The 26,849-nt window shown below is 45.0% G+C and overlaps 1 protein-coding gene across 1 annotated transcript in view; it reads left to right on the forward strand.

Annotated features, from left to right (window-relative positions):
* Positions 1-772: 772 nt before the first annotated feature.
* The window catches only part of CHL1 (cell adhesion molecule L1 like), a 130,024-nt gene continuing 103,947 nt past the window's right edge, over positions 773-26,849 (forward strand). Inside the window, exon 1 of the mRNA XM_058813025.1 lies at positions 773-854. The gene's annotated coding sequence lies outside the window, so the exon portion shown is untranslated. The remainder of the gene's footprint in view (positions 855-26,849) is intronic.

Raw genomic sequence — 26,849 nt, forward strand, 5'->3', positions numbered from 1 at the left:
AATAAAGACCAGACAAACCGAGGAAAAGAGGGTTTTCCGAGATTTGCTGTTGGGATGATGGGGTACATGAGGGTTTAGTAGGGGTAAGGGAGGAAGGGCTAAACCCACTTGCGGTTTTCATTATCTCCATCCTTTCCTCTGAAAAGCAGCGACAATTCCGCACCCCAGAGAGGGGTGAGAGCAGGCGGGGACGGTCCCTTCCCCGGCAGCGCCTCGCTCTCCTCGCCCGGGTTTCGGCGGAGCGAGAGCATCCGAGCATCCCGGATCCCCTCGGTTCGGCCGCTCCGTTCTGCTCCTCCCGGCCCGGTTCTGGGCTGCCCGGCCCTGGGGGCACCTGCCCGGCTGCGGGACGGCCCCCCCGGGCTGGCGGCGGGCAGGGGCTCCCCTCGCTCCATTCTCCTCCCTCCTGCATCCGCAGGTGCCGCCCGGAGCAGCGGAGGTGCCGCCGGCTCCGGCCGAGGGGTTCGGATCGGGCAGGTGGGACCCGGAGCGGGGCCGGGGCCGGGCGGGGGTGGCCGCGGCCCGGGGGAGGCCGTGGGGAGCGCGGGGCTCGTTGCCATGGCTGCCCGCAAGCTCCGCCGGAGGAGATAGCGATGCCAGTCACGGAGGGACCCTCTCCCTCCTCGTGGGTGTGGAGCGGGGCTGGCTTTGGGGTGGTTGCGTTGGGTTTTTCCGCTCCCCCTCCTTCCCTCCCCACCTACCTCCCCTTTTTTTTTTTTTTTTTTTTTTTTTTTTTTTTTTTTTTTTTTTTTTCTTTCCTTTTCGGGGTGGAGCGATTAATCCGGAGCGCCGGGACGGGGCTGCGTGCGGAGCCGCCGCCGCCACCGGGACCCCTCGGCCCGCCCGGGCTCAAGGTACGGCGGGGCAGCGGGGAGGGCTCGGGGGTGTCCGGCCTCGGGGCCGCCCTGCCCGGCTCCCAAAGCGCTCTTTAATTATTATTATTATTATTATCGCTCTGGTTCGAAAACTGCTTTTCCTGCTGCCGGCACCGCACCTGGTCCCGCAGCGATGGGAAGCGGAGCCGGGCTCGGGGCGAGCGGGGGGATCGGGGGGTCCCGGGGAGCCGGTCCGGCCCCTTCTCCCCGCACTGGGGTCCCCGGGCGGAGGAGCCGCTGCCCGCGGGAAGTTTCGGGGTGCGGAGCCCTGGGGAGCCGGGGAACAGAGCCACGGACCGGGGGACAGAGCCACGGACCGGGGGACAGAGCCACGGACCAAGGGACAGAGCCACGGACCGGGGGACAGAGCCACGGACCGGGGGACAGAGCCAGGGGATAGCGCAGAATGTCCGGGGGACGGAGCCAGGGGGCAGAGCCATGGTCCGGGGGACAGACCCAGGGACCAAGGGACAGACCCACGGACCAAGGGCCAGGGCCAGGGGACAGAGCCATGGTCCGTGGGCTCGCCTGGGGGTTGCTGTGTCAGTCCCGTCCTGCTTTAGGTGGGCTCAAGTTTGCCATTCTGATGTCCTGCATCTTGGCGGACACTTGTTTCAGCTTCCCAAATGGTTTCGGAGAGGATTTGGGGTGGTTTCGCTGCAGTTCCTCACTAATTCCCGCGGTGCCCGGGTTGTTGGTGTTTTTTCCCTGGGAAGCGGTGTAATTGCCCGTGTAGCGCTGCGGGAATGGCTGGGCTCGGTGGCTGGGCTGTGTGTGTTATCGATTGGTGCCGCACGATCGGAGAGCATCGGCGAGCTTGGCAACGCAGCCCAAGGAGATTCTGCGTTCCTGTAGTCAGACACGGCAAATGTACGTGGGCTTTGCATCTGCCGCTTCCATCCTTGGGGATGCTTGGCTTCCTTTGGGGTAGGATGGAGCCGAGCTCTGTTTTGTTGGATTAGGTGTTCAGCATTACCTGGGAATACTTTTGCTTGAAATGTGGGTTTGGAATATTTCACCAGAGTGGTGACAGGTGGCATTTCTGTGTCATTGCCAAGGGTTCGGTGTGACTGAGTTCATAAGTGCTGTGTAGCTCCCCCAAATCCCATTCCACAAGCAAGAAATAATAAATGTTACAGTTTTAGAGCCAGGTCCGAGGAAAGGAGAGGAGGTGAAAAGCTGTACTTAAAATAAATATGTATTTTTTGGCCGTTTCTGAACGTGAAATGTTCCCTCGTTGGAGCTGTGCTTGCCATCCTCTGGCCATTGCTTCCCACGTGCCTCTGCTTATCTTCTGATAAGAGATACCAGAGTGCACAACTCCTGCTGTGTTAACACTTCTCCCTGCCTTAAAACTAATAAATTTTCATTGTGTTTCTAAAAAACCCAAGCCAAATAAAGCCCTCTCTCTCTCAATGGTTCATTAAAAATTAATCAAAAATTAGGAAATTCCGGTTCACCAGTTTCTGGTGCTCATTTAGGCTGAGCATCTGCTGTCAGTGGAGTCTGGCTTGCAGAGGAACTGCAAGTCCAGATCATGTGACATTAAAATGAGATGCACAGGATAGGACACCGAGATTTGTAGGAGGTAATTTCTTTAGAAATACTGCCCAGTGTATATGAAATTATCATTAAATATCTTCAGTAAAAAAACACCTGCCGGCAATCAAGGAGTTGAAATTCTGCCATATGCAGCACACAGCTTGGAAACCAATTTGTTTTTAAACTCTTCCCGTTTGTTATAGTTTTTTTATCAAAATAGGGATGGGATGAATCTTGAATATAAGGCTGAAATAAAGAGACTTTATTATTTGTACATAATAAATGTATATTGCTTCAGCAATATACATTTAACTCAGTGAGTGCAACCATTGTGGGCATTTAGCATGAGTTACTTCAGTAATTAAACTTCATGCATGAAAGTATAACAGTCCACTTCTTCACCCCAAGAAAGCCAACAGATAAGCCTTATTTAAATGAAAGATTGCATTATTCACAGCTTGCATGTGTACCTCGAGTGCCTTGGACTGGGGCCACCTTGTTTGCCAGTAAAAATTTACTTCATCACTTCTGTTTGGGAGGGGAAAATGGAACAAAAAGGAATTTATTCTTTACATGAAACGATGCTGGGGACAGTTGCTCCTGTGATCAGAAAGGATCTGCTCCTTTCCCCGGTGGGAGAGGACAGGGACTACTTTAAACACTACTAATTAGATCAGTTTATCTTGCACGCATTACAATGCTGTAGTTGGTTAATTATAGCTTTTCCCATTAGCAGTACGTTCAGAATAATGGATTAACATACCACACAGATCAAAAGAACATCTACAAAGTTTATCTTGGAGGAAAGAAAGTGTTATTGTGTGTCAGGAAGTCCCCCTGGCTTTCCCAAGGCACAGATTTTGTTGGAATTCCTGAGCTGGTGCTTCAGAGCCCTGTGAATGACTTGAATTGATCACAAACAAGTGACACTGGAGCTCTGGGTTGCTTAGCAACCCACCAAGATGCCACAATTTCTTTTGGTGTATTTGTCCAGCAAAGTAGAAATTCAGTTTTGTTACAGATCGTGGGTTCTTTGCTAGCATAAAGCCCACCCTAGAACCACCCTAAATGGTGGAGAATGAAAATTGATGTCCCAGCACAGGGTGTGGGAACAGCAGGGGAATGAAAACAGAGCAGGAATCTTGTACCATATTCTGGTGGTGCTTGCTCAGTGTTTTATCATAAATTTCAATTGTCCTTTCTTGGTTAGACTCCTAAAAAACTCCAAATCGTTAGTGGGACGAGTTCTATCAAAGAAATTGATCCACCAGGTGCTGTTTGAATGTGCTGTCATGAGCCATGAGACCCTGCAAGGTCTGTGGGGTTTCCCTGAGCTCCACTTTGAAATGAAACCTGGAATATGTGCTTTGATTGGGGTCTGAATTACCCCATGGCCCACAGGGCTGGGGAGCTCTGCTGGCTTCCCCTCACAGCACACCCTGAGTCCTTAGCAGATCTTGCTGGGTAAGGGAATAACTCAAAGAGCAGAGGGAAGATCGATGTTATCGTGATGATCTGCCTGGAGCGCCAACATGGGCTTCAATGAATTCTAATTTGGTCAGAGGCTCTTTTTTGTTCCCCCTGGTGTGCTGCACCTTGGGAGGGAATCCTGCATCACCCCATGCCCACTCTCTGTGCTTCTCTTGGGCTTCCAGGGCCGGGGAACCCCAGGGTGAGTTTGGATATTTCAGGAGCCAGGATAATTCAGGAGCTCCCTCTGTGCACTGCAGCTGCCAGTGGCTTTTCATCCTGAGCTGGAGCAAAGCTCTGCAGTGTGGGTGGGTGCACCTGGGGCTCCCAGCACCCTTTTGCTCTGCTTATCTCCACCCTTCTGAGCTCTGCTCATTGAGACAAATCCTCATCCTGCTGAAAGTGCGCCTAGGAAAGGCTGCTGGGGCTGGGAGAACTGCAGGGTGTCATGGCATTCACTCTGATTAAACAGCAGGGAAGATTTCTTCCCTCTGAATGGGAAAAAGGAATCCAGGTACTTCTCTTTGTAGAACTTGACTATTGAATATTTTACTGTGTATAGGACTAGATGGGCATTGTGGTGTTGCCCACAGGAACTGCTGAGACCACACTGAACCAAATCCCAGCTCGTTGTCACTGTTCCTAGGCTTATTGTAGATTAGATTATTGTACTTCATAATAGATTATTGCAGTTCATAATCTGTTTATGTGTAATTAATTGCCCTTCTAGGCTCAGACAGAGCTTAGGTGAAGAGTTGTGAGCTTGGCTGACTTTGCTGTGGGTTGTTTTCCCGCTGTTGTTTCTGTGTACCAAAGTCAGTGCTCAAAACTCAAGGTTGTTGTATTTAGCATCTTTTTTTCCCCTTAGCTACTCTCTTCTGTTTTATTCATTGACCTGTGTAAGTGCATTTGCATTCCCAGATGCTGATTAGTGATTGTAATAAACAGATGAAGGTGCTTGGTGATATTTGGTGCCTCAGGTTTCTCCTCCCAGCGTGTCCAGGCACCCTGCATGAAGCACACAGTGAGGGATGCCTGGGCTGATGATATTTTCTGGGGTTTCAGCACTCCCTAGCAGATGTTCCCTTCTTCCCTCATTGCACCTGGACGTGTGAAGATCAAAAAATAAAATGCAGATGGAGGACAGCTTATCATTAAAAGTAGTGATTGTTGTTACAGCTTAACTAGCCTGTGGTTTTCAGTGTGATTTCCAAGTGCAGATCCTGGTCCATGTAAGAAGGACACAAAGTGTAGCTACAAACAAGGCAAGCAGTGAGAGCATGAGGCTGCAGTCCCTAAGAACTCTAAATATTGCAGTGAGTCAAAGCCCTCTGACCTCCCATTACAGCTCAGCTTGATGATTTTGGTACTTTCAGAAATCTCATTTCAAGCTTCTCTGTGTTTTGGGAGGCCCATGGGATGACTCTGCAAGGTTGAAGTCACTGTTCAGAACAGCATCCTGGCTGGAATGAATGGGAAAGGCAGAAATCCACTCAGAGGAGTAGGAAAACAACAAAAAAAAAAAAGCAAAAAAAAGCAAAAAAGGAAAGATTGGGCCCATCCACCTTTCAGTGTGTGTCTGCTTTGGTGACTTTTGGAGTGTGACACAAGCAGTTCCCTGTCAGCCTTCCCTGCTGGCTGACACTGAAGAGGTGCCTTTGAATGCTGCCTGCTGTGCTTGTGTGGCACTTGAAAGGAGAGAGGGCTGCCTTCAAGGAGAGTCTTCCCACAGCTTTAAAGGAGATTTGAAAAATGCAGCTCTCCGTCCTGTCACGTGCTGCTCCAGCATTAAACCCAACGCAAACCTGGAACAATGTCTCAGGAAAAAATGCCTGGTGCCAGTGTGCACCCCCAGTGCTTCCAATAAAATCAGTCCTGATGATGAAAGATTGCTCTGCTGATAGGGAAAGGGAAATTATTATTATTAGGGAGCAGATTTTATTTTCTGTTAGAAAAATCCCCAACAATTCCTTCAGCTAAGGGAGTGATTAACTCAATGGGTTATTTTCTTTTTACAGAATGCACCATTGTTTTTGCAGTTTACTGAAATCAGAGATGGTTAATAAGAAGAGATTGTAGATTTGGAAGCAGGCACATGTTTTTGCCAAGGTTGATCTTGTAGGTCTGTCTGTCCATCACTGAAATCCTTCCCTCTGGGGCAGTTTGTGTGGATTGGTCCAGGTTTGTATGTACACTTGCATCCATGGTTGTTTGTCTAATTTTGTTGATTTTACTTCTTTGTAAGCAAAATACTCCAAACCACAATATGTTTGCTGAGTTCAGTGAACTTATTACCTAAAATTTGGGTTATTGCTCAAGTGCTGTACTGAATAAGGGCCCAGTGTTTTATTTTTCACTTTCATATCACTCTACCAATGACTTTGTTCCAGAAAAACTTCATTGAGAGGATAGATTTTAGAGGATTTCTGTTCTAAGTCAGAGGAGGTTCTGTCTGATTATTATTATTATTATTATTATTACTACTACTACTCAGTTTTACAGGAATAAGCTGTATTCAGTTTTGCTTTGAGATCTGCCAAGCCATTGGTCAAACTGCAGCAATATTGCTCATTACCATCCCCATTCCTTTGAGATAAATATTCCTTTTGTTGCATCTGGCCAGAGGAAAATGGCACAGAACTGAACTACTGCTATCCGCCAGTTCTAGTGGCAGGTTTTATTTAACATATTTTAGGATGATCCATGGTGACTTCCAGGCTGGACACTGCCCAGGCAGAGAGCACTGGTGAGGTCATGGCGCCGCTGAAATGGATGCTCAAACTCCCAGTGACCTCAGCAGAGTCAGCTTTTTGTCCCAGGAGTGATGAAAATCTCATTTACAGCCTCAGCAGTTTGAGGAGGAGGTGCAATGGCTCAGGCCCTTGACTGATACAAATGAGGCTGCTTCAGCTGAGGGTGATTGAGTTTCCCTGGCTGGAGCCATCTGGGATTTTGGAGACTCCACCATCCCCGTGGGCTCTGCAGGCAGCAGAGTTGGGAGCTCTGTGACTCCTCTCAAGTGTCTCCTGGTTTGGCTGGGAACAAATACCCAGCAAACAGCCCTGAGTATTCCTGTTTTCTGAGCCACGCAGATGCCAGCAGTGGCGTGTAGGGTGAGGAGGAGCAGTGATTAAAGGGCTGTCCCAGCCGTGCAGAGCTAAGCCATACCTGCTCCATTAAACTGACAGGGTTAGCACTGAAATCCACAGTAATTGCTCAGGGTTTACCACCTGCATGACAAATGCACCTTGCTGTTATTGGCTGCGTGGGGCTGGACTCACCTAAACCTGGGATTTTGATGATCTCTGCTGAGCCTGTGGAACTGCAGCCTCCCTGCTGTCTGTGTGTGTGTGCAGAGCTCAGCCCAGGGCTCTGCTCACCCCGATTTTGGGCTAATTCCTGTCCAGACAGTGCTTACCTGCTGGGAGAGGCTCGGGCTTGCCTCGCTCTGCATCACATCCCAGGGAATTGCTGAAAAAGGAGCAGTTTGAGGGGATTACAGAACAAAGCTTTGCTAAAGGTGAAGTGCAGTCAGTGTGGTGGCACCAGATAGTAATCACAGAGGGACAGGGTGCCTTGGGGTGCAAGGGACATTAAGGATCATCTCATCCCTCCCCCTTGCCATGGCAGGGACACTTTCCATTATCCCAGGTTGCTCCAAGCCCATCCAGGCTGGCTTTGGGCATTTCCAGGGATGTGGCAGCCCCAGCTGCTCTGGGCACCCTGTGCCAAGGCATCACCACCCTCACAGGGAGGAATTACTCACCAAAATCCCATCCAAACCTGCTGTTTCAGTTTGAATCCATTCCCCCTTGTTCTGTCACTGCATGCTCTTGCAAGCAGTCCCTCTCTGTCTTTTTTGTAATAATAATTTGGTGATGCAGCCCCTAAAGAAAAGGGAATTTCTGCCATCTCCTTCCCCGTGAGCAGGATGCTGCCTTTTGGAGCACTGTACCTCATTATCCTGCCAGAGCAGCACATCTTCCCTGTCAGCCATTCCCCCTGTCAGACATCCCTGTGCAGTGAAACCTCACAGAATTCCAGCTGCATAGCAAGAGGAAAATTTCATCTCTGGCGCATTAAATTATGCCTCAGTGTTCATTAATGAAAAAACAACCATGAAAACCACAACAGGCAACAAACCTGGAGGGTTATTCACAATCTTATCATGTGCACCACAAAAAAAAAATTGGAATAATCTTTGCATTCAGCAGATAAGCAGTATTCTCCCTACAAACCTTTTCCACTGTGATCCTCCAAAATGTATGCTGAGCTGGTCTGTGCACAAAGCTCCCTGAAATGGGTGGTCAGACCAAATTTTTTATCCCTGGCTAGGATATCGTCAGGAATGTTATGTATTTTCCCTGCTAATTATATAATGCAGTCACTGAAAAGAATAATGTATGCAAAGTTTGGATGCTCAGGCAATGACAACCCATTTAACCATTTATAGCTTTATGTATTTTATAATCCCTGAACCCAAATGTCCCCGGAGAGGGAAAGTGCCCTTAAAAATTTTAAGCCTTTAAATTAAGTGAATTTAAATGTGCTCATTTGCATATTTTCCCTTTCTTTGTTCTGCCTGAATGAGATATTGCTGCAGTAATTGAACTGTAATTTCAGGGCAGGTAAACGATGTCAGACAGGCGAGGCTGCGGGCGCTGCCGGAGCCGCTAATCCGCGATTTGCAGCACACCTTGGAGAGGGGAGCCTGTCCAGGCCACTCAGCATCACCCAGCCAGGGGCTGCCTCTGAAATTCAATCAGTTCCTGATCCTAAATGTGCTCCTGGGGGCAGGGAATTCCTGGGAAACAAACTTCTCACTGAGCTGATGTCATACAGAATTCCGAAGGGGTTTGGGGTGGAAGGGACCGTAAAGATCTTCTTGTTGTAGCTTAACCGTGTCCAATCTCTCCTTGGACATTTCCAAGGATGGGGCAACCACAGCTTCTCTGTGCCAGGACTCCACACCCTCACAGGGAATGATTTCTTCCTGATATCTCACCTAAATTTCCCATTTTTTCAGTTTGAACCCATTAGTCCTTCAATTTGAATCCTATCACTCCAGTTTCAGATGAAATACATAGATGGGTCAAAGCTGAATTGTCCTAAAAGTAAAATTCTACAAAATTTTGTAAAATTTACAAAATTTTGCTAAAGAAGAGCACTGAGGCTTCTGAAAGTTTTCCTGAGCAGGCTCTGGTGCTGGCTTTTTGGCGTGTGTTGTTCTCAGCCCATGATTTGGCATCTCTGTACCTGTGGGACAGCTGAACTGGGATGGGTGGGAGGGAGAGGCCAGATTGTCAGTATCTGTTGGGAAAAGTCTTGGTTATGGTATTTGGAAAAGACTGGGTCATACAATGTTGGCAAAGTGGTTTTGGCTCCGTTATCCTGTGTATCTTCTGCAGGAATGCAGGAGAAGCCCATGAGCAAAGGGGGAAAGCAGAAGAGGGCAGAGATGATTGTCTGGAGAGCTTGGCACCAGTCCCAGAAAAATAATGGAAAAGTTGATATAGGAATGAATGAAAATAAAGAATAGAGATAATTTGGGCCTCTCTGGTACGGGAGGAGTTACAGGTTTGATGAATGAGGATGAGTGAGGTTTGTGTCAGGGTTTCCTGCTGTTGGATGTGGTGTGCTGTAAACCTCAGTTAAAACCAAACAATCCCAACAAGGCTGGTGTGTGGAACTGGCATCAATCTTGTTTCACAGAATCATGGAATGGTTTGGGTTGGAAAGGACCTTAAATCCCACCCAGTGTGCCATGGCAGGGACATCTCCTACTGTCCCAGGCTGCTCCAGCCCCAGTGTCCAACCTGGCCCTGGACACTTGAGGGATCCAAGGGCAGCCCCGCAGGATGAAGGACAAATAGGATCCTTTCGCACACGGATTTTATCTGAATCCATGAGAGTGCTGGAAAGCCAGGGTCAGCTGTGGTGTCAACAGCTGAAAGAAAGGGTTTACAAACCTGGAGAGTCGAGGAAATAACCACAATATTGATTTGAAGAGTGGAGGAAATTCCCTGCAGTGAGAGATTTAGAGCTCAATCTGCTTAGCTCATCAAAAAGAGGATTGAGAGGGGACTTGATTACAGGGACAAGTATTTTCATGGGGAAAGCATATCCAGCTTTTTAATCAAGAAGAGAAAAGAAAAATCAAATCCAATAGCTGCAAGCTGGAGCCAGACAATTTTAAATTAGACATTAAAGACTTTTTTTGTTGTTGTTTTATCTGTGATTAACCACTGTAATGAACTGTGATGTGTTCAGATGGAGACTGGATACCTTGTGTGACAATCAAACATGAGTTGCTGGATATGTTTTGTGCTGTATAGAAAGGTGCAAAGGCCTTAAAATGTGTGAGCATTCAAAGGGCAGTCAAGGAAGAAGAAAGAAAAGGGATATGGGAAGCACAAAAAGGAGGAACAGAACCACTGAAAGGACAAAGAAAGGAGTTTCAGAGCTTCTGTTTCGGAGTATTGCAGCATATGTGTGAGCAAAGTGAGTTTTGGCATTGGGAGCACCTTGGGTGTTGGCAGAGCTGGAGTCATCTGTCTCCCAGTCAAAACAGCAATTTTGGATTCTGGGCTTTGTTAATGATGATAAAGAAACCTCCTCTTTGTGGTCTGGGCTTTTGGCAGTGCTGGGGGAGAGGATGGAGCTGCCAAGAGCAGGGATGGACCCGAGGATGGGGTCCCACAAAGGTTGTGCCACCCTCCCCTGGAGCAAAGGGCATGCCCTGTGTCCCTGGGCATTGGTGGGATGTCCCCATTCCATCACTGGGGTCTCCTGAGTGCCCCCACTTTGCTGCCATCGGTGTCACACACACAAGAGTTAAAGGAAATGAAGAACTTTATATTTCTGCCATTGGACCAAATTTTCGGGATGATGCCTTGAGAGGCTGCCTGGAACAGAGTTAAAGGAATAAAGTAGGGATTTATTAAAATAAATAGGCGTAAATAGATAATTTATTTATTAAAATAATAGGATTTATTAAAATAAATAAATGAAGGTGTGTCCTTCAAAGGATAAACCTTGGGCAGTACAAGAGCTCAGACATGGCCCCACCCAAGGTGGATCAGGGTCAGGAGTTCTCACACTTTTATCAGTTTTGCTCCATTTCCATGTTGGGGTTCATTGTCCAATCCCAGCTCCAGGTGATGCAGTCCCACCCTCCCAGGTTGCTCCCCTCCATTCCCTGCTGTTTGCACTTTTTGGGCTGAAGCTGCAGCCCTGGTGTCCTTGGTTCTGGGCTGGACAAGGATTGTTCTGTGGGACTGAGCTGTGAGGAGAGCTGCTGACGCTGTGTGTGGAGCTCAGAGTCACAGAATGCAGTGCAGAGTCTGGGAAATATGAAAGCTGAAATTTAAGGCACCAAGGAAATCCCACAGGGAAATCTCAGTGGTCTCAGGATTTTTGATGGGTTCTCTTTGTATGTTTGTCCTCCGAAGTTGTTTCACCAGAGCAGTGATTGAGACTTCTTTTTTCCAAGAAACATGTAACTCTATTACAACTCTATTACTCTATTAATAATGCGATAATCATTAATTTACACCCAATATTGTGTATTTTCTGTGGGGCAGTGCAGTCATGCTCCAGGTGACTTTGTTGCTGTTTTTTTCCTGTGGATCTTCAGCTATAAGGGAAGTGAAACAGATGCCTAAACACTGTCAGTGATTTTGCTATCATGGGAGCTCTTTAGCCAGGACTGGAAATCACTTTTCCAGAAAAATTTCCAAAACTCTTCTTTACTTTCAGAGCAGAGAATATTCTGCCATGGTTGTGTGGAGGGAAATCACTCACATAATGCTGGATTTTCACAACTCCATCCCAAAGGTGTTACCTGTATTCAACAACATTCCCTGCATTGTTTTCAGACTGGAAGAGAGTCACTATTTCAGGATCTTTTCAGTGGAAATAGGAACAGATTTTCTTTGGACTATTTAACAAAACCATCAACTCTTTGGAATCAATTAGAGCTCCAATTACTTGCAGCTCTGTTTCTGCCTTGGACATTTTGCACTGAGTACCAGAGTGTGGAATTGGGCTGGTTATGGCCATACTCTGCTTGGAACTAGGAAAATTGCTAAATGGGAATAAACTGATTTATTGGGGAAAAAAATACAAAGCAAAGGATGTGTGCCCTACCTGTAAGAACTGGCTGAGTGGGCAATAATTATTCCCAAATCCTGCTGCAATATATCCACCTTGATGATCATTTTCTTTCTCAGTGGACATCCCAATAATTGTCTTTGCCCCGGGATCCCCTGGAAGCTGCTCTCAAATCAGAGCAGCCCTTCAGCATTTAACTCCTGCCATTGTGACATCCACTAGGAATGCAGAGAGGTAGGAATTACCCCATTCAATCCGATTAAAGATCCAATTAACTTGGAATCCTCTCCCTGTTAGTAACCAATACCACTTGACTCAACACCCTGGGAAAAGCCCCAAACCTTCCTCCCTCCTCCCCTGAACCCTCATCACAATTAAGGAACAAATTGTCCCTTAAAGATTTTATTTTATTTTATTTTATTTTATTTTATTTTATTTTATTTTATTTTATTTTATTTTATTTTATTTTATTTTTATTTATTTATTTTCTTTTCTTTTATTTTTATTTAATTTAATTTAATTTTTATTTTTATTTTTATGTTATATTTTATTTTTTAAATTTTATTTCATTTATTATTTTATTTTATTTATTATTTTATTTTCCCTTCTTCCCAAGCACTTCCAGCATGACTTCCATCCTGAAACATGAGATCAATAGCGCTTATAAATTCTTCTCCTGCGTTGGGAAAGCATCATCATTAGCACTTGAAATACCTAATCATTCTCCTAATCATCCTGCCCTTTGTATCAATAACTTTTCCTGTGTCAGACGGGTCACAAAGGTAATTATGGTGATTTTCTCTCTTGTTTTAAATGTGCTGTGTCTTAATTCCAACGTGATCATTGCAGTGGCTCCTTGACCTTGTCTCACCTGTTTTCATAAATACTTGTGTCTGTCATGTCCATTCCTTGAAACACTTCATCTGTGCATGAAATCCTGGGGATTCTTCTCATTCCTTTCTTAAAGGGACCTTTAATATTTTCCTTTTTTTTTTCTTATTTAGTCCTTTTTACATCTCTAATTTTTGAGTGCAGTTCTGCTTTGCGTCGAAGGCAAAAATAAATCAGCGCATCTGAATTGCTAATAATTATTATTAATAATTCTTTCAGCCCTTTCTGAGGCATTCTGTACAGAATCCTCATCTCAGTTGCACCCTGAGCACCTTGGGCTGCTGAGCAGATGCTTCCAATCGAGGTGATTTTTATTCATTTTTGTGGAAAGCAGAGAATCCAATTGAATCCCTCTCCTCCTGAAGGCCAGGGGCTATTTGGGGAATTTAACTTCAGTGACATCAAATGAAACAAATCCATTCTGACCCTTGAGGAAGCCTCATGTTTTAGATCATAGGTTGCTTCTAAATATAAGGATGGGAAATTAATGTCTCCCTGGATGGATGATCCCGTAACTGTCTCCTGCAAGGGTTTTCACTGTTTGCTTTGAACTGAGAGGCCTGGGCATTTCTGAGCAGGCTGAAATTTGAGTGGATAAAGTGTTTATGAAATATTTATTTATGAATATATATATTTATGGTTATATATTTATGTTTTTATATATGTGGAATACATATATTTGGATGTGGAACATATAAATGTGGAATACATTTATATATTTGGAATACAGGCATTTTGGGTTTGGGGCTCAAGGTCGTTTTCTCCAGTTTATTTGAAAAGTCTCTTTAAACTGGGGCTTTTATTGCATTAATTGTGCACACAATTAGTTAAATTACTATATTTGCATGGTTTTGCACAGAATTGTTTAACCATGGTGGCAGTACATGGAAAAATAAAATCATTTGGGAGATACATCTATAGATATAGCTTTGTTTTTGTTTCAAAACCATTTTGTGCAACAGGCAGTGGTTTTAGCCTTGGGCTCTTGAATCTGATATCACATTTATCTTCCCTGGAAATAATCAGAGTACATCAACATCTGATGTGCCTGAAAGGGAAACAAACACAAGTGAAGCAGCTCAATGTGGAGCATATGAAATGTTTCGAATTATTCCTGAGCTATGAACTTTGAAATTTGATATTACACACCTAAAATGTGTTTTCATGAATGTTCCCATACAATTACTTTTATATCTTCTATTTATAAATAAAGATGAGGGGTTTTGCTTTGTGTGGGCACATGAGAAGTGCTGGAAAGCTCATACACCAAAGTTTATTTCTTCCTAATAATTACTAATTAGGTGTTGCCTGGGAGGGGGTTCAGATTCCTTCTGTTTTAGGATATTGTTTTATTTGGGTGCTCCTCTCTGAGGAACAACTTCATCCTGTCTTTGGCACTCTCAGTGGCAGATGTTACCACTCAGAGCAGACAAGAAGATTCAGATTTATATTTCCTTTTTTTTTTTCTTTCATAAGTGACTTGCCCCCCAGGCATTTTTTAACAGGGAGGATATAATTTCAAATTAAATGTGAATTTGCAGGCTTTCCAAAGCTCCAAATTGCAGAGATTTCTCAGTGTGGCTCAAGGAAAATAAAACTCTCCATGCAGAAGGGCAGCTCTGGTACCAAAGCTTGAGTTTGCCTTGTACAAATTTGGACAAAAGAGAGGCTTTGTCCATCACTGAGCTGCTTTCATTCACTCTTTAACAACCCTTTCCCTTCTGGAAACCTCAGAAAGGCCAAGCTGCATTTCCCCCTCTACCTTTTCCCCTTCACCTCCAGACGGTGACTGGTGCTTTAACATCTTATTTATCAGGTGAGTCTCCAGCATCAGTGAGCACAGGTGTTCTTAAGAGGAAGAATTTGGTGTCCAAGCAGGAATTCAGAGGGCCAGGAGGGGCTTTTTGTGCCTGCCAAGGTGTTTGCTCCCACTTTGGATGGGGAGAGGTGCAGTGAGGAGAGGATGTCCCTCTTCATCGTGGTGGGGATTTTTCAGCTATTCCAGGAAATTGGTGTCTGAGATTTGTATGGCTTTTAAAGGAAAAAAAAAAAAAGCAAACCTTAACACTCCAGATCTAAAACATGAAAGGATGAAGAACATGAAAGGATCTAAAGTGTGAAAGGATGTCCCAAGTTTAAGAGCAGAATTTTCTTCCTGATGAAACAGAGCACAGAGGAACCTCCTTGCCTAAATCTCCATTTTCCTGTCCCAGCCCTGACGAGGTCAGGTCTGCCTTGTCTGGAGCTGCTCCTCTTTGTGCGGGCTCTGCCTGACTGAGGACATGACATCTCCTCACAGTCTGCCTTTCATTTCCCCACTTTTATTCTCCTTTTCACCTTTTCTTCCAGCAGTTGGCGTGTGTTTCACCTCTTGCTCTGCTCCTCCCTCTGCAGTGCTCCTGTCCCCTGCCCTGATGGCTCTCAGGGCTCTGCAGCCCCCAGAACTTTCCCATCCAGGATGTTTTGGGGTCAGTGTGGTTTGATTCTCCTCTCCTGAACCATTCTGGCTCTCAGGGGTTCTGCAGCTCCAGAACTTTCCCATCCAGGACGATTTGGGGTCACAGGTTTGATGCTCCTGTCCTGAACCCTTCTGCCTCTCAGGGGTTCTTCAGCCCCTGGAATTTTCCCATCCAGGATGTTTTGGGGTCAGAGCGGTTTGATGCTCCTGTCTCCAGCCCTGCTGGCTCTGAAGGGCTCTGCAGCTCCAGAACTTTCCCAACCGGGATGATTTGGGGTCAGAGTGGTTTGATGCTCCTGTCTCCAGCCCTGCTGCCTCTCAGGGGTTTTGTGACCCCCAGAACTTTCCAATCCAGGATGTTTTGAGGTCATTGTGGTTTGATGCTCCTGTCCCCAGCTCTGCTGCCTCTCAGGGTTCTGCAGCCCCCAGAACTTTCCCATCCAGGATGTTTTGGGGTCTCTGTGGTTTGATGCTGATCAAGGACTGTTTCCACCTGACATCAGTTAATTCATACATCTCTTAGAAATAATGAAATTGCAGAAATGTGTGTGCAGGCAGCAATTGTCTCCCTGCACCAAAATCTCTCCCTCTGGATCACCTTTTTCGAGACGTGGCCACAAATTTCCTTTGTGCCCCCACGTTCAGGTGGTTTTTCCCTCAGCGCTGAGCGTCCAGCCTCGGAAAGGAGCAGAGCCAGCTCGGAGAGCTTTAACCCACGATGAGTCTGATGTCCTCGGGGAGAAGGGAGATTAAGGAGCCCAAATTCTCCCGGAGATTGTCGCTTGGCTAATGATGATCGTAGCCCCTGGCAGTGGGGGATGATAGGGCCGATACTTAGCAGGGGTTGTGAACCAATTAGTGCGCTCGACAAAGCACTCGGTCCATGGGGTGCAAATGTTAGGAATATTTATAGGGCTGGCTCCGCAGCCAGCTAATCAAAACTGGAGAAAGCTCCTTAAGAGCCTGTCCCAGGCTCTGCGGAGGCCCTGGGATTACACAGCTGACAGATAAACAAATGTTTGCCCGTGTAAACCTTAGGACTCAAAGACTGTGTTTGAACTCTTTCTGGGTTTGCTGGTGGTGTGAAATCAATTAGGGGTGATTAGAGCAGGCTGGAGCGCGCTCCCCTGAGGAGAGCAGGCTCTGGAGGTGGGAATTCCCTGTCCATGGGAATTCTCCTGGTGGCCTCTCCCAGCCTGGAGTTTGGATTTTGTTTTAGGATTTTGGGGCGTCCCATCAGCTGGCCACGTGAAATGGGAGCAGCGCAATGAGAATTCAGGCGCTTTGCATTCATTCAGCCCTGAGTGTTCCTGTCAACTCCTTAACCCATCAACTCCCAAACCTGCTGATTTTCCAAAACACGGCACTGCTGGAAATAAACTTTGGTCTCTCAGTTAGAGCTGTCCAGCACCTTGTGCTGCTGAGGCAGAGATTTGGTCCTTGCATAAGGTCTAATAGAGGAGTGTGATGGTGTTCACAGGGGTCTGAGGATGAGGGAAGAGACGAGGATCTGACTCCATGTTTCAGAAGGCTGATTTATTATTTTATGATATATATTACATAAAAACTATACTAAAAGAATAGAAGAAAAGGTTTCACCAGAAGGCTGGCTAAGCTAAGAATAGAAAGGAATGATAACAAGGGTTTGTGTCTCAGACAAAGAGTACGAGCCAGCTGACTGTGATTGGCCATTAATTGGAAACAACCACACGAGACCAATCCCAGATGCACCTGTTGCATCCCACAGCAGCAGATAACCATTGTTTGCATTTTGTTCCTGAGGCCTCCCAGCTTCTCAGGAGGAAAAATCCTAAGGAAAGGATTTTTCATAAAAAGATGTCTGCGACAGTAGAGTTTGAGAGAAAAGAATTAATCTTAATTTACAGGCTGGCCTAAATGTTTCCAAGGGTTTCTCTGTTGGCTTGTTTATTTATTTGCACTTCATTTCAAATTTTCAGGGTATTTTCCTCTCTGATCTCAGGCCTCTGTTGCAGAAACACCTCTGTAAAGCAGACAAGAGTAAGAAAAATCCACAGGCTTCCCTGGAAAAGATTTCTGGAAGCTGAGAGTATTGATTGCTGAGACTGAAGGCATAAATGTGGTTGTACATGTCTTGACAGAGAATCTGCAAACAGAAGAACAGCTTCTAACCCCACTGCTCAGCTCCTCACCAAAACATTCTGCCTTGCTGCTTTCCAGCTGTTATTTTACAGCAAGTGATCATTTTGAAATACAACCCTTTTGGGTTTGGGGCTCAAGGTTGTTTTCTCCAGTTTATTTGAAAAAATCATGTTGAACTGGGGCATTTATTGCACTTGGCAAGCTCCACCCTAGGTCTTTACTTAAAGAAAAATCAAATTTTAATAAAAGCCAGGTTGCAGATTGTTCTGGTGAGCACAATGTGATTTTATTTTTTTATTAATGTTATTATAGATTTTTTTTACACCCTCCTGTGTGTAAAAGCTTTTTTTATGCTGCAGCTACTCTGGCTGTAAATGGCTTTAAGTGCAGTGGTTTAATACACAGATGCTCTTTCTGATGGCTGCTATGTGTTGAAAATGACATAATGTCTTTTTTGAGCCTGAAAAGCACCATTCTCATTGGTCCTGGTCATTGTGTTAATAGTGCTCTTTATTTGCAGGTTTTCTTCAGGTTTTTCTTTTTTTTTGTTTTTTTTTTGCTTTCTTTTTGTTCATGTGTGTATCAGAGGCACAACACACTGGCAGTTAAATGGGGTAAAAATGATCTTTTGGAGAGGATGGTCCAAGTCCATGGAGACTCTCCAGGGATCTCATTAAAGCATTCTTCCCTGATCCAGTGTACTGCAATATCAGCTCTCTGAATCCCCACAGTGTGCCTTCCTGATAGGTTGGTTTACACAGAATTAATTGTCTAATTTCGCAAACAACCAGTACAGTGCACATTGATTTTTATTTATTTATTTATTTCGCTGTCTACTTTTAATCTGGTCTGCTGCTCTGGTGGATTCTACTTTGTATTTCAAGGAAGTTTTAACAACCCATCTCTACTTACACCACTTTGTTATAGCCTATATCAATAGGAATCATTATTTATTTTTATCATTCTTCTTTTTGTCCTTCCAATATATAAGAATTGCTGGTAATTTAAGCAATAATTTTCTGCATTAAAAAAACAAGTATAAGGAGGTTTCGGAAAAGGAAATTCAGATTGTTTAAGGCTTCAGTGGTTTAGATGCTCCAGAGACTGATCCTGAATGAGGAGCTTGGATTTTCCTTGTCCTCAGAGGTTGCCTGGCTGCTTTGGTAGCACTGGAATAGCACAGGGAAAATGAGCCTTGCCCAGAACAAAAGAGAGCAAGAGGAAATCAGTTTATATAGAGAACAGAAAAATACATTTGAATAAAATCTCATGGACTGGGCTGTGAATTTGGCTTGAATAGTTTTTTAATATATTTGGAGGATCTGTTTTAGGGTAAAGTTCTTGAAATGTAACTTGCACACAGAGGATTTTTTTCATTTGAACCAGAGATTATTCAGGTTGACCAAGACCTTTAAATTCATCAAGTTGAACTTAGTACACCACATGAGAAAGATGGATTTACTCCCAATAACCCTCAGCTTGCTTTGACCAGGGTGGCTGCTTAAAACCTGCTGCTCAAAACCTGCTGCTCCCAAATACCTGCTCCAGACTGCTTGGCTCCTCATTCTGCTGCACTCAGGAGACAGATTTCCCTTCCCTTCCCCTTCCCCTTCCCCTTCCCCTTCCCCTTCCCCTTCCCCTTCCCCTTCCCCTTCCCCTTCCCCTTCCCCTTCCCCTTCCCCTTCCCCTTCCCCTTCCCCTTCCCCTCCCCTCCCCTTCCCTATAGGAGTAAAAGATGCAAAAATGAGATACTTTTTTTTGTGTAAGTAAGGGAGATTGAGGCACTAGAACAAGGTGAAAGGACAAGTCAGCATAGCTTATTTGAAAACCCCAAACAAAGCAGCAAAATTATCCTTAAAGCCTGTTGTGATTCAGAAATGTGTTAATCAATGCTAGGATTTCATTTTCTGTTTCTCATTTACATACACAAAATATTTCCCAGTGAAAACTACAACTTGTTGTGGAAGAAGTGAGCATTTTGGACAATGTTCATCTTCTCTGCGTTCCCTCCTTTGCCAGCATGTCTCGAATGGTGAACAGAAAAGAAGTCAGGGAAAGTTTGCTTTGCCACTTTATTTATTGTCCTTTTGGCTCTTGCTTCTATTAAAGAAATTCAGGAGCAGTGGGAATTTACACCGGGAATTTACATTGCCCCAGCTGTCCCAAACTCCTTCTGCAGAGAGGATTGTGTCTCCCTGGGTCTGAAAAAACTGAAAAGGTAAATGGGATTTCTCCATCACCCCAAAGTTCCCAGCAACTGCACACTGGGTTTGAGCAGACCTGAGGCTGTTCCCTGCTGGGAGGGAATGTGGGACAATCCTGTCTGGCCCTGTGACAGGGATGTGACAGCGAGCAGAGCCCCCAGAGCTGTGCCCCCACTGGCAGCGTGCGCGGTCTCCTCCTGTCAGCTGTTATCTCAGGATGGTGACATCACACACTAAACAACACCTAAGGCAGGTCTCTTCCTGTTAAAAGATGAATTCCCAGCACAGCTGGAACCTGTGGGGCCTTTGTCACCAGCTTCAATGGGGCTCAGCTCCCACCTTGTGGCTCCATGGGAGGAGGAATAAATTGCTGCCGTGACTGCGCCTGTCGGTGCGGTGCAGGGAAGGATAATTAGCAGTCAGTCAGTCATGGAGCTGCCTGTGTGATGAATAATAGAACTGACTACCACTGAAACGTTGCCTTCCAAGTGGGTAAAGTGATTTTAGCAGATTAACATGAGTGTAGGCAGCCAAGAAATATGGCATGAAAACCAAGTGTGAGAGGAGTTCTAGACAGAAGACATCAACTTTTCCGTCTGTCTGGCGTCCAAAACACGCTGGGGATTTTTGTGTAAATACTGCACCAGGAAGTTGTTGTTGTGTTAATTCTGCACCAGGAAGTTGTTGGGGATCAAGAAGTCAAAGTCTTGTGTAACTAGGATTTGTTTCTTCTTTATTTTTTTGTGGAAGTGGGTTGATGTTAGAGGAGCATGAGGGAGATTTCAGTGAACGCTCTTCTCCCTTTTTGCTTCTTGTCAAAAATACCTTTGGAATTTGTTAGAGGAGCTCCTTTATAAGGTGTTCAAGACCAGCTTGGATGGGGATTGGAGCAACCTGGTCTAGTGGAAGGTGTCCTTGCCCATGGCAGGGGCTTGGAAAGAGATGAACTTTAAGGTTCCTTCCAAACAAAACCAATCTGTGATGGCACAAGGACGATGGACCACGTTTTATTGGAAACCCTGGCTTGGAAACTCTGATTGCTGATGGAAAGATGGTGAGACCAGCTGGTGCAGAGAACCTGTGGGACAAAGACAGGTGCTGGCTTTGCAGATCTGCTACCTCTGAGCAAAGCAAGCAACAATTAAAGCAGAAGAAAGGCAGCCCAGCGTAGTTTTAATCATTAGTCTCAGTTTGTCGTTGGCCTCAACGCTGCGTGAGGCTTTGTGAGAGCATAAAGGCAGCTCTGTAATGCTGAGCCTTTTAACCAGCCCTGTTTGTGGATTGTGATTGGCAAAGCCATTGACTTCATATTCTTTCATGTTCTTTCTGTTCCCCCCTGTTTTGATGTTATCCTGCAGTCATCTTAGCTGCGTATTAAACAAGAGATTGCTTCAATATCAAATGATCAAAGGGCTGGGGGAACACAGGCCCATAAAGAATATATGGAGAGCTCGGGGAGAATGGTGAGTTGAATTTAAAGGCTTTTTCAAGCTGCTTAATTCCTGCTTAGATTGCTGGTGTCACCAATAGGCAACAGTCCCTTTCTTTAAATCTTTTACTAAGGATTGACTGGCAGAGTCGCTGTTTTACATGAGGTTTAAAGAGTAAAAGGCCACCCTGAAGGTCAAACCCCAGGAGATTTCCTCTAAGAGCTCATTGATTCTCCTCGATTTTTGACTAGGAGAGAGACCACTCCTTCCTAGATCTGCAGCTTGGATACAAGTGCCTCAGTATGTGCCAGCACAGAAGGCAGGAGCCAAAGCGTAAGGGCAGGAAAAAAATCAGAGAGAAAGATGCTGTGGGGCAGACAGACAATGATCTCAGTCTTGTATCATTCAAACTGGTGACATTATTAGCTACTGGTCCATGAAAAAAAAAAGGGCAGTATTATTTTATCTGTCTCAGAAATGGATTATGTTAACAATGAAATTGGGCAGGATAAAGATTTATGGCCCCATCCTCAGCTTGAGTAAACAGGCAGAGAGGACCTGAGCGTGTGGGGATGGAAGAGCTGGGCTGTAAATGCTGGGGATCTGGTTTTCTTCACAGACAGACACAAATTCAAGGGTGCTGTGACTGCACAGGCAAGTAACTGTCTCTTTTTTATACCAAAAAAAATTCAGATGAGCATGTCTTGCCTCTCTAACCTCATTAGAGTGCTGGCTTTGTGAGCTGCCCAGTGCTGTGGTAGTGATTAGCAAAAGCCTACCCCATAAGCAAACTCTGTATTTGTGCTATTACCTACTCCTGTGATATTTCAATCTGATTCATTAGAGAAATTAGCATTTTTATGGACTAATTAGGGGAAAATGTTGCTCGTACCCTTCCTGATGTACAGGGATTTTTCATATAACAAAGCCACATAGAAGTGGAACATGATTCCACCCCCCAAAAAAGGCAGAAGAGCAAAATGATTATTCTAATTAACATAGAATATTGGGGAGATTTGAACTTAAAACCAGGAATTAAGAGATGGTTAGATTGCTGCACTACTGGCAGTTTGTCCGGTCTTTTTGAATTTGTAATTCCAGCTCTCTTTCAGCTATTTTGGTTCTTGAGGCATAAAAATATTTTAAAAGCTGTCAGTCAGTCAGTCACTGTATTTCTTGTGACAGTTGCAAAATGCACAGTAATGAGAATGAATAGTAATGAGTGCATTATTCAGCAGCTATAAATACCAATTGATTTCCACTGTAAGTTTATATCTTTCAGTCAACATGCATTTTTAGCCTTATTTTTTTTTTCCTCCTCTTTAAAACCAGGTTTTATTAGACTGTAGCTAACAATCATTCAGACATGTCTTGGTTTCCTTAATGAACCACTTGCTTTTGAAGTTTAATTTTAAATCTGCCTGTGTGTCACTTGCTCCTGCTCACGTTTTCTGTTTGCCAGGAGGGTAAAAATGGGTGTCTGGGACTAAACATCGTTGCAGAGGAAGTGGTTTGGGTCTTTTTTTCTTTTCTGAGAAGGTGGAATAGCATTATTTTAATCAGTGCAGACATCTCCTGTTCTGATGGTTATGTTCTGATAATGATCCTGCTTTGCAGAGGCTCAGAGCAGCAAACCCTTCGTTCCGGGCTTCTGTGCAAAAGGCAAAAATCTCCGTCTTGCACAGAGGGGAGAAGTTCAATTAGGCCTTGTGGTGTCAGGGGAGGCTGGTCAGGCTGTAATTGGCTCCAGCTGACTGGCTTTTGGGCCATGCTGGTGCTCACCTGCAGTTGGACACGTCTCAAATATGTATGGAATTTTGAATTGTGTTTGAAAGCGCTGCACCAAGTCACAATAATTATTTAAAACTATAATTTGCTGTGAGTGCACTCTGATGAGCAGGGTGAAGGGAAGGAAGAAGGAGAAGCCTTCTCCTTCACCAGAAGTGGAGAAACCATTAAAATTGTGGAAGAAGATAAGTAGGAAGGGACCTTTGGAGCTCCTCCTGTTGAACATTGGCAATGAACTTAATGTTGACTTTGAACTTAAATCTGGTTGCTCTGGGCTTTGTTGGGTTGAAAACAGGAATTGGGCTTCTCTCTCCATGCTGGACAAACCCAGTTCTCCCAGCTCTCCTCCTAAGTTATGTGCTGCATTGTTAGAACCCTAGATACCAAGAATTTTAAACTTCCTGTGTTAAAAACCACAGATCTTCAGCTCCACCTGGATTTTATTTGCTTTCCCTCCTTTTTCCCTGCAGTTTGGGCCAGGTTTCTGTAGCTCTCCTGGGCAGTCCCCACTCCCACCTTCTGTTCACTTTCTGTGTTGGAGCTCGGTCAGGGATTCCATGTCCAGCCAAGCCAGCCTTCTGCCACGACTGCTCCACTTCCCACCCACTGGGACTGTGGGTTGTTCTTGTACTTTGGGGAGGTTTTCCATGAGGATCAGGGAGTTTTCCTGTGCCCTCCTGCCCCCAGGGCCATCAGCCATGGCCTTACAACTCCCACCTCCCCGAGCAAGCCAAACTGCTCCTGAATTTCAGTGCTGTCAGGAGATCTCAGTCATCTGTGGCCCCATTTGGTGAAGGCTGACTCAAGTTTTGTCCACTTCCAGTTCTTAACTGGGTGATGGGCACCAAAGCCCCCTCCTGATGGCCTCTCCCAACAAACATGTTTCTCAGCATAACATTCCTGAGAAGTAATTCTGACTCAATAATCTCTTCTGAGGAAAATTCTGTTGTCTTGGCATTGTTTTAAACTCCTTTTACTCCTATAGAATTCCTTTTCCAGCAGAAACATGTATTTTTTTCTGATAGAAAAAAAAAATCTTATTGGACTGCAAGTACTTGGAGTACCATAATAAATTAGTCATCTTCTTGATGACCTTTCTTGCTGAGGGGTTGCTGGTGTGGAGTCTTGGTGCCTGTGTGTGGGCAGAAGGAGTTAAAGCACACTTGAAGCCTTTAAAGCACACTTGAAGCCTGGAGTGCCAGTGTGAAGCACTCCCAACAAAATTGTTTAACAGCATAAAATTCCTGAGGAATAATTCTGACTCAATAATCCCTTCTGAGGAAAATTCTGTTGTCTTGACATTGTTTTAAACTAATTTTACTCCTATAGAATTCCTTTTCCAGCAGAAACACGTATTTTTTTTTCTGATAGGAAAAAAAAAAAAAAAAGAAATCCTATTAGACTCCAAGTACTTGGAGTACCATAATAAATTAGTCATCTTCTTGATGACCTTTCTTGCTGAGGGGTTGCTGGTGTGGAGTCTTGGTGCCTGTGTGTAGGCAGAAGGAGTTAAAGCACACTTGAAGCCTGGAGTGCCAGTGTGAAGCGCTCCTTGAATTGATGACTTTTCTCAGTTGCTCTTTCCTCCTCGTGCTTTCAGCAGAGCACAAGTTGGGATGCTCAAATTGCCCATCCTGACCTCAGCTGTCTCCCGTGTTAATCAAATGCCCTGTGCTGCTGCTTGGGCCATTAGCCGGGACTCGGAAGTTTTATTTCTGGCTCTGCAATTATCCCCCTGCTGTAATTTCCTTATCTGCGTTGGGGATAAATAACAAAGCTCTTCTTCTTCGCAGAAGGCTCGCAGATTTGATGATGAAAAATGCTATATAAGGGTTCAATGTTGTTATGGGAACAAATGTCACTTTGTTTGCATGGCTTGACCATCTTAACAAGCAAGCAGGGAGTTGATGACCAAATCAAGATAAGAATTGAACAAATGAGGGATAATGAGCAACTTCAGACTACAGACTTCATTTTTTCCTTCTGCTTGAAAGTCATCCACTTTTTTATGTCTGTCTGTAGAGGATTCTTAGTCTGTAAATTATTTGCCAGTTGGTGTAGAAATCTTAATTTGCTTCTTTTGTCATTTGCTTATCATTTTAGATGCCAAATAAGTTACTTATTAGTTTGTGTGATAATTAGCAATCTCAGCATAGAATCACATATTATAGGGTTCAGTTTCCAATTTCCATATTGGAAAATTTTCAAGTGCATTTAAAGGGCATTTCCTGGGAAAAAAATGTGAAAATTATAGTTTAACAGTGAACTATCTTTGTAACAGGAAATAAAATCATCCTTCATTAAAACGGTGCTCTAAATCTGTTATGAAAAGGGCAGCAGAAAACAGATCATTTAAAAAACTTTCAAACTTCTTTGCCTGTTATTTTCACTCAGTGCCATGGGTTAGGTCCTTGTGATCTTTCTGAGTTCATGCTCATGACAGCTTGCATGGGATTGACTTCTGGTTTGTAGAGTACAAAAACATCCTCTGTCCAATTTGCATACAAATTTTAAACCAGGAAACAAGGAAATGATTTGTCAGATGGGGTAAATAAATTTTAACTTCAAAAAGCTACACTGATTTATTTGAGTGCTATTTACCTTCAAACTGAGAGAAGGTTTAGATGGGATATTGGGAATTAATTTCTTGCTGGGAGGGTTCTGAGGCCCTGGCACAGCTGTGGCTGCCCTGGATCCCTGGCAGTGCCCAAGGCCAGGCTGGACATTGGGGCTGGAGCACCTGGGACAGTGGGAGGTGTCCCTGCCATGGCAGGGTAGGGCTGGATGGGCTTTAAGGTCCCTTCCAACCCCAATCTTTTGGGGATTCTGTTTCTCTGTGCTGAGAGTTGCTCCAGACTGCCTGAGAACGACCATGACTTTGGGTGTGAACAGCTGAAACATTAGTTTTTCGAATATTTTATATCTTCAAAAATACAGGGCCAAGTTTTCTGGCTGCCTTCATTCCTGAAACCCCAATATTGTGATAAGCTTCCCTTGGTCTCCTGGAAAATGCTGGCTATTTCCCAGCTGCTGTGCAAACTCTCAGGGCGCTGCCTTCACCTGGGGAAATCCTTTTCTCAGCCCATGTGCCGTCGGGTTTGCGCATCCTGCGCGGTGAGGAGCTCTCAGTAACGCAGCTTTGAGCTTTAGGAGGTTGCTAAAGCAGCGTGAGCGCTGCCTGAACCTCGGGGCCGTTAGATGCAGAATCACTCTGAGGGATGGGCAGGTGCTGAATGTGCCGGATTTCACCCCAAAGTGCTGGCAGGCTGCTGGGGCTGTCGGTTTCGCTCGCTGGCTTTTATGGACTCTCAGGATTTATCGAGCCAGCAGGGGAACAGCGACAGAGGCGATCCTGCCCCAGTGCCAGGTGCCCTCAGGGGCAACAAGAGCGCCAGGTGCGCTCTGTAAATTTAAACTCAACTCATTCGTGTCGTGGCACTGGGTTTAAGTGCTGAGCGCTCACTGGAGGTGTGAACATGAAACCCGGGTGATTCTGCACAGATCTTGACATTTTCTTTAGGGAAAATATGGCTCTGCTGTGGCAGGGTAATGACAAGGCTCAGAGAGAGCCTGTGCAGCAATGAGCCTTTGCTGGGTGCTGGAGCCAAGGTGATTTTCTCCTGCTAACTATTCTAACAGCTTTTAATGCCATATATCCATATTATTAAGTTCAGCGCCTGAATTATGAACTGGCAAAGAGCTATAACATTTCTTATGCCTGAGCAGTCAAGGACCCAAATCTGGCCCAATAGACTTGATTTACAAAAATGTGTTCATGGCTGCCTTCTTTTACTGGTGCAGTGAATCACAGGAATTGTCAGCCAGGATCATGAGGGGGGCCCAGACAGCTGGGATTAGTATTGCAAGGCTCTCTTCATATTCTTCATATTCCAGTAATAAATAAACAGTTGTTTGAGCAACTTGTAGCACTGAGCTTGGAGTAATTACTAACCACCTT

Source organism: Ammospiza caudacuta, chromosome 12 (assembly GCF_027887145.1).
Source record: "Ammospiza caudacuta isolate bAmmCau1 chromosome 12, bAmmCau1.pri, whole genome shotgun sequence".
Taxonomy (NCBI): Eukaryota; Metazoa; Chordata; class Aves; order Passeriformes; family Passerellidae; genus Ammospiza; species Ammospiza caudacuta.